The sequence below is a fragment of the Bombus impatiens genome, unplaced genomic scaffold (assembly GCF_000188095.3).
Source record: "Bombus impatiens unplaced genomic scaffold, BIMP_2.2 scf_0320, whole genome shotgun sequence".
Taxonomy (NCBI): domain Eukaryota; kingdom Metazoa; phylum Arthropoda; class Insecta; order Hymenoptera; family Apidae; genus Bombus; species Bombus impatiens.
The window spans coordinates 697,749-709,716 of NT_176739.1; the positions used below are offsets into that span (position 1 = coordinate 697,749).

Sequence of the window (11,968 nt, forward strand, 5' to 3'; positions counted from 1 at the left end):
CCCCCCCCAATTTGTTTTTCGTGTTCTCTTCTGAATCAGACGCGTGTTTTTCAACGACTTTCACATAGTCGTTATTTTCCCTACTGCCGAAGACTTCAATTATTTTCCGGGATTTGGAAGGAGCACGAGGCGCTTACCTATTATCTCACATGAACAATAACTCCGTCATCGACGAAGTGACACCATTTTGCGGCCATTGTCGAATGAATTATGTACGCCGCTCGAAACAATTGGGACTACGTGGGATCAGTTGTCGGCGCAAATTGCATTCGTGGTAGAGAAGCGAAATTTGTCTACGTTCCCGTGCAATCGTCTCGATATCACCTGACATAGTCACGTTTTCGATATAGAGCGCGGTACTGAGGCATGTCGTGCAGAATTAAAAAGCAGCCGAGTAGGATGATGTTGTAGGACTTACATAACCTAAATTCAAAGAAGTCTATTTTTGTATTAGACCTTGTAGGGATGAGGTCGAACAGTGTGACTGCAATATCGTGCAAAATTCTTCGTTGGAGGTTATAAATGAACACGTTACCCTATTGAAGGGTCTACCATAACCTAAATGCAAGTAAAAAGCGTCCGTGGTTCAAGATATAGTCATTAATATCGAGTTTGTAAAAACATCGGACAAAAATCCTCGTTACAGGTCATACAAGAATTTAGAGCCGCATTAAAAGACACAGAACTAGCCTCGTAAGCTAACTTTAAATAAATCCATTTACGGATACGACTACGAGAGTCATTACAATATTGTATTTTCAAAAATGTCGTGCAACTAACTATAAAACCCCCTAAGTATAAAAATCCCATAACCAAATTCAAATAAGTCCACTTCTGAAACAACGTATAGATAATCGAACGAGTGCCAAATTCTGATAAATCTGTAGCAAAAATATCTGTTAGAAATCACAAAAGCCCACGTATCCGCGTTAGAAACTGCCATAACCTAAATATGAATAGCCACCATTCGTGAATCATCCTATATAGGGAGTCGATAGAACATGGCGTTTTCAAGAAATATCGTGCGAAGAAGTTCGTCAGTAGGAAACGAGGAGGAAAAAGCCCGCAGCCTCGTTGAAAGCCACTAAAACCAGGCGCGCGCTCGTCTAACCTACAAACCGCATAGCATTGTTTTTCCGGCGATGCGATTACCGCTCATTAGAGGGACTACCGTGTACACGGAACGAGAGCGATTATTGTCATTGGGGGAACGCGTGTGTCGCCGGTGAACGTTCCTTTGTCCTCGGGAACGATTTATCCCGGAGCGGTGAGCACGAGCGCGGCCCAACGTTCGCTTTTTAAATACGTTCCGCCTTTTTGTCTGGTTTTCTACATATATCGAAATACCTGGCCAAGCGAGAGATTCGCTCTCCGTCTCGAACGTTCCCCCCATTTTTTCACGACCATTGAAACCTATAGAAATATCTTCCTTCTTTGTCACGATTGCAACATACCCCTGCCCCTCTCCTCGACATTCTCCGTTTCTTCCCTCCCCACTCCTACACCCCTCCACTGCCATTGCGCCTCCGCCAGTTCCACGAATCAGCCGGCTCTTTCTGACGTACCGCGAATGCACCGAACGTTTTTCATCGTCCGCGAGCCGGAATCGCCGAACGGAACGCAGAATGCCGCGCTATGCACGTCGATGCCGCGAAGCTTTCGGCAATCACGCGTTAACGTATTGCAATTTTATTTTGATGCGTGTAATCGTTCATGTTGGCTGATCAGGTGAACAGTGGCCCATGTAGTATATTTCGTGATGGTATAGCCAAGTTCACACGTAGTAGACGGATTTTCGAATTCGATTTTTTTGCAAACAGAGACATCTGTATTAGGCAACGCGAAGGAATGCCACATAATGCAGAAATATAGAAATTTTGTTTACCACGGAAGTACGCGCTCTGTCTCAAAAATAACCGAACTTTTTAAAAGTAAAGCAGAGACGTTGTTTCGAGGAAACTGTCGTACGGTCGAACCTCGATAGCTCGTTTCTCTGTAAGTCGAAAACCTCTGAAAGTCAAAGTAAAACTTACCTTAACTCGAATTATTCGCCACGTGTTCAGATGCATTATTTTACCTCGTAACTGGAATTTAGAATAGCCAGACCTCTACAGGTCGAAGTTTACTTCTATAAGTCGAACTTCTATCGCTGCAACCTCTGCAGATCGAAATGTAGCTATAGCTACATTATGTGTAAACCAATCTTTCGATATCGTCTCTTCTCTTCCAACTTTTAGGATTATCTCGAGTAACGTGAGACGATGCAAGCCGTATCGCTTCCTCTTCGCCCCTTGGCCACGACGACCACGTACATATCCATGAAAGCTAATCGTTATTCTTCGGTCGAACGCATAATTGCCATCGGCTGTCGCGTCTTTAACTTTTGCGTTTATGTACGTTGAATGAAATGAGTTGTAAGAGGAAGCTTAAAATGCTAACACCATCTGAAGAGGTGAACGTAATTGCTTTCGTAAAAAGCTTCTGTACGTCGAATTTTTATTCGATGAATAGAAACTTGTGTAACTCGAAGATTTTAGCTCTTCCTTTGAGGTTCGACACATCGATGTTCGACTGTAATATATTTTAGATCTTCTGTTCCACGTAGAATCGCCCACTTACCGACTGAGACAACCTATATAGTAGGAAGTAATTTTATTGGCACGAATGAGGCGTAGGAGCAATAGGATAAAAATAAGCAAAAAGTAGATAAGTGGAGTCGGTGTGAACGGGCCATAACGTTGAAAACAAGACGAAACAAGCTCGATAGAGACTGCGACGCGGAAGAAATGAAGGGATAAAGAGTCGATCTGCGCGTTCACCTTTTGTCGCGTAATATTTTCCGATAAGTAGCGGAAGCATTGAAAGTAAATGTTCGGGAAATATAGAAGAGAAACGCGATGATAAGCGCGAAACCAGCCATGCACAGGGTGTCCTAAATTTGTCGAACCAAATAAATCAATGCATTCTACTTTACCGGTACATTAATCAAACAGACAAAGATTCAAGTGCAGGTTAAATTTTGCTTTAGGGTATCAGCACTACTTAGGGAACTCTTCTAGTTTCTTTCTTACACCTTTTTATATCTGTTATGTATAGTTCGATCATAACGCTTTCGTAACACGAAGGTTGCTTTTTTCGCGGTACTTTTTTAGCTAACAGTTTTGCCAATCATTTGGAAAATTATTCTTAATTTGCAATCCAAATACAATCTACGATTCAAACATAACCTATCCATGTTCAAATGTAATTCGAACCAACTCTGACCTAACCTAATTGAAATCTAAACTTGCACAGAGTAAATAAACTCAACGGTATAATTAACCGTACCGTGTGCTTAGACGCAAACTGTAGCCAATAGAAATTCCAATAAACAAATCTCATTCAGCGGAATAATAATATGTTCGCAAAACCAATCTCTGTCGCGTTAAAACCAGCTAAATTTCCGTCGTCCGATACATCCTAACCTCGTTAGATGAAACTTCGCTTATGAACGAGGAAAAATGGAGGAAAGATGTTGCAAAAAAGCTCGCACGGGTGTAAAGAAGAAAAATGGATTCTCCTCGTGTCTTGATATTCGCGCTTTTAGGAGGACACGCGGTACGTAACGTGCGCGAAACGTAATAGCGTAATATCTTTCTGGAAGATATACGACAGACCTGATACACCGTGGCAATATAACTCGGTAGAACCATACCGGATCGTGTGAGAAAATGATTTTTGCTGGGGATTTTCGCGGCTGGATTCTCAGGGTCACGTGACCGGCCTAATCGACACTGCACACGCTCGCTGTCTGGACTATTGAGGGGAAAAAAACGAAAGCTTCCGCGCGAGCTACAAGTCATACAAGGGCGTGGCTGTTTAAGGCCTGGAAAGGGAAATTCATCGGTGGTAAGAGTTATTGGTCGCTCGTGTGCCTTCGGTCTCGAATTTTGGTCCTGGTCACGCCAGTGTCCTACCGCGTGGCGACAAATAGCTGGCTGCCACGCGAGAACACTATCAGGCCGATAAAAGTGGCCACCTATCATTAAGACGTACAACCAGATACATCTGGTGGAAACGATATTTCTGAACGTCTACTAGCGGCGAACATTCGGATCTACCTGTTACGTCGCTGCTAGTTATCGTTTTTAACATTTTGAAATGCTAACTTCGATTAGGTTTAAGGTTAGGTTTGCCATCTATATATAATCGTTGTGTATACGCATAGATTTTAGCATCGTATTTCATATTTGTTTATAGAGAATAATAAAAAAATTCGATTCGTGGAAATTTCCATGTAAAAATTCTAAGATTTCGACAAAATTGAACGAAACAGAGTATCATGTTTAGCGTGGCGTATGGACCAGCACGAAGTTAGAAGGTAGAATCTGGAATGTCAATATCGGTTCGTATGGCGTAAAACGAGAATATCCCTAGACGGACATTATGTTCTTAGTTAGGGGATTATGAGAAAGCACCAGCCAATTGACAATACCGGTCGCCCATCGATGTGCAAGACGGAGTTTGATGAAGTTTTCAGATGAAATTAAGCTATCGTCCTTTCGTGTGTACGAAAGCCGCGCTTAACCTTATCCCGGCAGCCATCTCTACCGTTTCGTTTTCTGCATTAAGTCTCGCAATAGCGCGAATAAAAATAACCAAACTCTTGACAGCCCTGAAATAATAACACCAGGATCGTTCCAACTACACAATAAATTCCCTAGCAGTGTTATCTGGCTATTCACCAACACCTCGTCGAATCCTCGTTGAGTAGAGGTTAGATAATTACGTGCCATAATTTTCCATTGATAATCATTAGAGAGAGACAGCGTTAATATGGGGAGATTAAGTGCACGGTACCTTGGAACATGGAAATCGATATAGGTTGAACAAACGGGATTATGTGATTAACACTAGTGTTACCAAATTCGTTAAAATAACCAGTCCCTGTTTTCTTTTAAATGTAATAATCGTAATCGTTGTTATAATCGTTGAAAGATGTGAAGACTTCTGATAAAATTAACATAAACTTTTACTATAGCGTATATATCAAATATATTAAATTAGTATACTGGTGATAAATTTTTATCGAAGTTTCATTCTACATAGAAAAAAATATATCGCGGATATAAAATAAAATGTTTTCACACGCGGTGGATAAAAACAAATTTGAACGTTTCTCTGGTATATATGAACTTGTTCAGCCTGTTCGAAATTACTTTTGATAGGAACAAAAAAAAAAAAAAAAAAAAGAAAAAAACAGTTGGAGGTAATTTAACACGGTATCAAATCGTTTGTTTGTTAGCAAAGCTGAAGGATGTGATTACGCGAGATTGAGTTCTCTCGAGGAAAAATCAGAAGAGAAGGATCTAGAATAACAATGAGAATTTATCACTGTGTTTTCCTACAACAGTACGAGATGTCTCTCTCTCTTTCTCCCTCTCTGTCTGCCTTCGTTTTCGCATGAATCCCTACAATAACATCGCGAAGCAAGTAATAACATCACCAGTTTCAGCAGAAATACGAGGTAGACGAAGGCAAATATAGTTCGGGGTGTTTCATCTCGACCGAGGAGCAATTTTGTTTAGCTGGCACTGATGAAATTTGGCTTTTCGATCGCTGTCGTTAATTGATTCGTTAAACGTCGAATGATATCTTTGGTTCGTGTATTGGATTTCATTTTATGTACATAGCTCATACATTTACGTGATAAACATCGCTAATGATGGATACAAACATGATCCTTCTATCGAGTCATCTAGGTCCAATCTGACGAAAACTGTTGCGTTGGTCTACGACCAAACACTTGCAATTCCATGAAATCTGGTCAGAACCTCAGGACCTGTAAGGATCCCCCTAGACGTTCCCCTAGATTCGCATTTGATTGACGAGAGTTTCGAAGAACCGAACTTGCGCATTGCAACGATGATTCTTCAAGTCCCCTGCAAACTCGCTAGAACTTCCAAGATTCGTTCAAACTCGCCTAGATTCGTATCTAGGATTTGCTTAATTGACTAACAACTGGAAGAGCCGAGCCTGCACACAGCAGAGCCCAGGGTATCTCTGAAGCTCTGTAAACCTGCACCGTGCAGGCTGTAAAATGATCTACTCGGATGCATTTAAATCCTGATCAGAAATTTGCCTAATTAGCGAAGAGGCGGAAGACCTGGAGAACCGCAGATGAAAGAGAAGCTTTCAGAATCTCCTGGAATCACATTCGAATTTAGCTAGGGCTTCCTAGATTTCGACGCATGGTTAATTAGGGAAAAGATCAAAGATGTAAACCGTCGTAGGCTGAGGAGGATCCCTCGGAATTCCACCAGGAATTCACCTGGAACCTTGGAAGCGTGTGATTCAGCAGCTCGCTTCCTTCAGATTTCGTGAGATTCGTACGCGGCGTTCTCAAAGACACGTCCGGGGACAGCAAGTGCTCGGCATGGCATTTTCCAATCGTCCTGGGAAAAGAAACGTGCGAACTTTACCGCAGGACAGAAAGGAAGACCGAAAGGTGGGAAACGCGGTTTTCCATCGTGTCAGGGGCCGTGTGTTGCACGTGAGACACGGCTTATCGACGCCCACAGGGATCCGTGTTTCCGGCGGCGTTCTCGCCGCACCTCTGGAACAACAACAACAACCGGACACAGAGTGCGTGACGACGACAAAATCAGAGATAAAAATTCTCGCGGCGCGCAAGCGACAAGTATTATTCGCCTGTCGTAGTAGGATCACCGCGTCTCGTCCCGAAGACACTAGGCGAATTCTTGAACGCGAACGTGCGTGCGCATTCGATCACGATACATCTCTCGCAGCCAGCTGCTTCTCTCATGCAAATTCCCACCTAATTGCAGATCGCTGGCCGTCGATAACGCGTTTACGGAGAGCCAGTAAATTTCTGTAATAACAGGCCGCCACGGGAACTTCCAATGAAGAAGTTTGCGTGGCCCTTCCTTCGACAACCCTTTATCCGACCATCTCAGCATCCGCTGTTTTCTTCTCAGTGGCGACAGAATTCGCACGTTCGAAATTTTCGTAATCGTAGCTGCTGAGAAAACCGCTTGGACGCGATGGTAGAGACCGTTTCAGGAACGTAGCCGACCAGACTGTGTATTATGCGTGACAAATAAGTGAAAGGTATTTAATTTTCAATTTCGAGAGAATATTTCCCTATAGATTGTTTACCAGAAGTATGAATCCTTATCCAAATGCACGACCATGTCTGGCTCCTCTGTCCGAAATGATACACGAACATGGCCGACGTAGCTACGGTTAACCTATATTTTTTGAGGTTAACAGAGAGCTGCTCTGTACATCGAAGCTTCGTTAGTATTTCACGTTGAATCGTTTTGACCCAGCGTTTGGCCAACTTGCACGCTAGAATTTTCATGAAATTGAATTGAACGAACTTGAACCTAACCTAACTTTGCACCCTCGTAACCTACAATTCCGTCATGTTAATCATTTAGTTGGAAGGTAAACTGACCTACATCGGCAGCTAGTTTTCCAGAGAAATAACATCCGCGATCAACGTTTAGGCACTCGCCTGTTAACGACTACGTCGTATTTCTTAGAATATTTCTACAACAAAATCGTTATCTCGAGGATTACGATTATGTAAATACTAAAAGAGTTCGCGATTTTGATTCACAAGTTGTTTCGACATTGATCCCGGTTCGTAAAACTTGGTATATGCAACATGTGCGATCCTAACCTCAATCGGATGATCGATGGACGTCCACGTTTAACATTTTCATTTACGACCGCGCCAGATCCTTTTCACTGAGAGTAAAGTACGCGCAGGATAGTCTCGTCATCTATTTAGATTTTGGATGACCGTTATTCTCTTTGGCGCGTGGAAGCTCGACGTCTTAAGGGTTTGTCCTCGCATAAATAAATCTTGCTCGTCTCTTTGTCTGGCCCGCGGCTCTGGGCTAGAAGGGAAACGCTGAGAGGCTGGATCGAAACAGAGAGAAGAGGCTGATCCCCGTCGTCGTCGACGACATCGTCTCGTTGTCTGCTGTACGCACATTTACACGGGAGCCAATATTTGCACGGCGGAGTTGGCATCAGTTTCCTTTGGTCAGACCTCTCGATGCCGCGTCGTATTTATCGTGCAAACGAACGACGATCCCGCCGGAACTTCGGTATCAGAGCGACGCTATCAGACGGTAAACGGGCGAACTACTTGATCCGGATAAATAAAGCGAAGATAGCCGAGAAAGATACACTCTCGCGGCACGTCGATTGATCAGACGGAAATTTCTCACTTGATCACCACTTCTCTGTAGCCCCGGAGTTGTGTGCTCAAACACGGAACTTTGATTCTCTCGAATGCAAAGAAAAAAGTTACTATTTATTCCCTAGATGTGTCGGACCCGATCAACGAAGTTGGGAATCCTGATTAACAATGGAGACAAAAGTTACTGTTTATTCTGCAGATATTCTAGACGCCGTAAAATCGTCTTTCTTTTTTCTTCCGAAAGATAAAATATTAACTCGCTCTTCTTCGTTCTAAGAAAAGAGCAGTTACTAAAGCCTGCAATTTTATAGCTTGGACACTAATTAAGATAAACGACAGGAAGGAAAAACTACCATCTAATCGTTGGACGGTATGAAAAGAGGTTATGTTATATTAGCCTTTTCTTTAAGCGATGAAGTGCCTGGAATTTTCGAGTTTGGACGTTAATTATGGAAAACATTAAGATACGTTCAGAAGCTTTGAAGATAATCTAGCCTGTCCTATGCTATTCGCTGAAAAGCCCTGTGTGCGATGCTCAGGCCGGCTTAACGCCGCGCCCCAGTGATTAATCACTCTATGATCGCGATATTCTTCGGTCTAATGCGCCAGTGGACGCCGCGTGGCAACACTGTTTACACAGGCTTTTTATCTCCTGAATCGAGGAATCCCCGGCAATTTTCTACTGGAATTTTATTGGTCGGTAATGCAGTACCTATTAACTTTCGACAAAGATCTTACCGATCTGGCAAATCATTGACTTGGAACTCGATGAAAGATGCGTTCATAGAGTGTGAAAGACAGAGATCTAGTGTTTTTTGCGGTCATCGTTTGCACGCAGGCAGGCCTGCCTTTGACAGGTCCTAGCACCACCGTCGAATAAAGGGCTCCTTCTTTTTATACCAACTATCTGCCACCCTCTAAAAATGTGAAAGTCAAATTTAAGATAACTTTAAACGTTTCGAGTATCACTCTGATGCTTGTTGCAATCTTTTTTCATGGAAGTCCCCAAGATGTATGAAAAATATTTTGCTTTTCAAATACAATTTCTCGCGAAGAACGAGCTCGACGGTAACGTGGAGATAATATGGAATAATAAATCTTCGATTGGTCTTAAAATTTCCGTAGCAACTTTTTGAAAATCTTTCAAAAAATCGCACGATAATTTGAAATTCTCTCGAACGAGGTAAGCGGCGTCCGGCGAATCATTATTGAATTAAATGGTCTGGAAAATTTTTGAGATACTCTGGTTCCTTAAATTAACGAAGTTGCAAAAGTTTCTGCGAAAGTTTCAGCGCGCTGGAGCGGCGGACTCGAAGCATTTCAGATTATTTAAGACGAGGCCATCCAGGCCGGCTTATCTGTCGCGAATAAATCCGTTCGTTTGCTTATTTACACCGGATTACTCCCGTTTCCTGCAACTACAGGCCGTCCAACTACGACCTAACCTCCAGGACAACTTTTCAGAAATTCCTAGCCTGTTTTCATTCACGTTGAGTAAATACGAAACAACGTCTCTTTTATTTATCGAAAAATACAAAATTCAACAGATACAGAGAAAAAATAAAAAAGTATGTATAGTCGAGATTTATTCAACGCGTACAACTGTTGGCAATGCTGTTCGTTCACGGAGCGATTGCACCCAACAAAAGCCACTGTGCGATCGAATAGCCCGTCAAAGGGTTAAAACGATTGGAAAATCTTGTTAAACCTAACCTCTGAGATTACATTTTGAAAAATCCTAACCTATACTTATTCGCTTTCAACGAACGTTCGTATCGTTTTTATTTATCTCGAAGTCAAAAGAAACGAAAGATAAAGGAGAACTTATCTTGCAGTTGAGATACGTTGACCGTAGGCAACGGTTGGTAAGCCTATTCTCGCTAAACCCGCGATTGCACGGAACAAAAGGCAGCACGTGATCAGATAGGCTCGTAAAAGGGTTAAATCGGTGCAAGAGGGAAGAAAATGGAAACTTTTGGCTTTCGATTACGAGCTCGTCCCCACGTGATTAATTAACGGGTACTCGGCCCCGTTTATTTGTCGTCGCTCCGTCACGCCTAGTTCTTTTCTTTGCCGGGATTCGATCGATCGAAAAAATTCCAACAAAAACACGGGCCCGTGCCACGGTCATAAAACGCGGGTGTAAAACAAAACGTCGAACGATTGGCCCTGTAAAAACGTCCCTACCCGCGTTTCAGTCGCGTGCTCGCAACCCTCATAAATCCTCAACCCACGAAAATTTTCCCCTATAAAACATGGAAGAAATGGATCCCGCGACAGATATAGAAACACGCAGACGAAAATTCTTTTGTACGCGTTACAGTGAACGTATCCATTCGATAAATATACCTATACACTTCGCATATTTTCTTCGTAGGTAAATGTATTCGTAACTTGTGATATTTAGATTTTTATTAGCGAAATCGTATAAACAAATTAAGTATCCAGAGATGAGAGATGGACAGTAGTTGTTACTCGTAATTGATTTTTCATAGTAACGGTAATCCGTTGTTGATAAATAAATCATGATTACGTATGTGTAATTTCTAATCAGTAATTCTTAAATCATTCAATGGCCAATTTATATTTTATAAGCATCTGTACATTTTGAAAATTGTACAATATGGCTTCTTTCGTACGTAAACTTTTTCGCATAATTTCGATTGCCTAACACCATGCGATTTGATAGAACTGAAATATTCATAGCATCGTTATAGCATTGAAAAATTACACATTAAATTATGATAAAAAATGTGATCGTTTCACGATGAATGATTAATAACTTAATCATGACCATGTTTTGGTTGTTGGTTAGAATTTTTCATTTTTTTCCCCATTCGTTAGTCGATGATCAGATCTGATTATTAAATAACCAGTAATCATGATTAATAGCCTCATTTTACGTTAATTACAATTTTCTGTCATCAATCAAGTTACGTTTTACGCAAATCTGACAGACACTCGATGCGGTGACAGTGTGCGTTTTTAATTCCGATCAAGTAAAAGTTTCCACGAACGTTTCGATCATCAACTAACCTCAAAATCGTTAAGGCACATTCCACGAGCGTTTCGATTATCGACTAACCTCAAAATTTTTAAGGCACTTTCCACGAGCGTTTCGATTATCGACTAACCTCAAAATTGTTAAGGCATCTTTTCTCCTCAAAATTTGCCCCTTTCGCTGTGATATATATGCAAAGTACACCGGTGTGTTTGGATTTTCAAGCGCTCCTTCTGGAGAAAGCTGTAGCGCGCCTGATCGTCATCGTAGGGTGAAACTGTAAAGACTTGAAAACAGGACCCACCCGAACGATGTTAGGCTTCAGTCAGCGTCAGGTTCGCTTGAAACGATCCACGAGACGTGGCGCCGCTTCAGGGGGTTTAATTTCGCCTTGACTGATGCGCAACCATTTTCAACCGTTTTTATCTCCCTCCACTCAGAGAGATTATGTGGTGACGTATACGTACGATCCATTCCGATGATATCGAGGAGCAGGCAGGCTTCTTTGACTGACCGGTAGGCGTGGCCAATTTCATTCGAAAGACCGACATCCCATCACATGGCTGGTAACATCTAACTAATTAGCTTTCTCTACTAGTTACATCTGACGTGCAACTGTCTTACCCTAGCTAGCGAGGCACACTATCGCTCGAAAGTAGGATTCTTGGTCATTTTATTCTCTCTACAACGCAATTTCATTCTTCGTTAGAGCTGTCGTAGAATATTATGGCTCGATAAAATTTACCTCTCAA

The 11,968-nt window shown here is 42.1% G+C and overlaps 1 protein-coding gene across 5 annotated transcripts in view; it reads left to right on the plus strand.

The window, feature by feature from the left end:
* LOC100747447 overlaps nucleotides 1–11,968 on the plus strand; it is a 132,283-nt gene that overhangs the window by 89,783 nt on the left and 30,532 nt on the right. The gene's annotated exons all lie outside the window — the stretch shown is intronic.